Consider the following 485-nt stretch of genomic DNA (forward strand, 5'->3'; position numbering starts at 1 on the left):
ATCAATTCAATTGAACAATAAATGGGTCAGTTATTTTAAGTGATAATACAAGGTTATTTGACTGCATCAGTTTCTAAATGATTTCTGCATGGCTCTCCTCCTCTCCCGTTCTCTCTATCCCACCCAGAGCTAGATGGCATCCTCCAGGGTGATGGCTTCCCCCACGGCAGCTAGCTACAGCAACACAGAATCCGTCTTCTGCGCATAAACACAATCCAGCCACCACGCTGGCGTGGTGATTGTCTCTTTTGGCTGGCGTCTCTCCTCTGTCCCCGATGGGAGTCGCGGCTATTGTTTCTCCCCTTGCCTTTGTGATTGTCCTTGCGGCTCTTGTGGGGCCTGGTGGCAGGGCAGGGGGCTCCGGTGAGGGCCTTTGTGTACAAACACATGGGCCCGTCATGGTTGGCCGGCTCCATCAGCACACACAAACTTCTATTGATCTCTCCCCAAAAGCAATTTTTGCGACGCCACGCCGCGCTTTAGAG

The sequence above is a fragment of the Sardina pilchardus genome, chromosome 22 (genome assembly GCF_963854185.1).
Source record: "Sardina pilchardus chromosome 22, fSarPil1.1, whole genome shotgun sequence".
Classification (NCBI taxonomy): Eukaryota; Metazoa; Chordata; class Actinopteri; order Clupeiformes; family Clupeidae; genus Sardina; species Sardina pilchardus.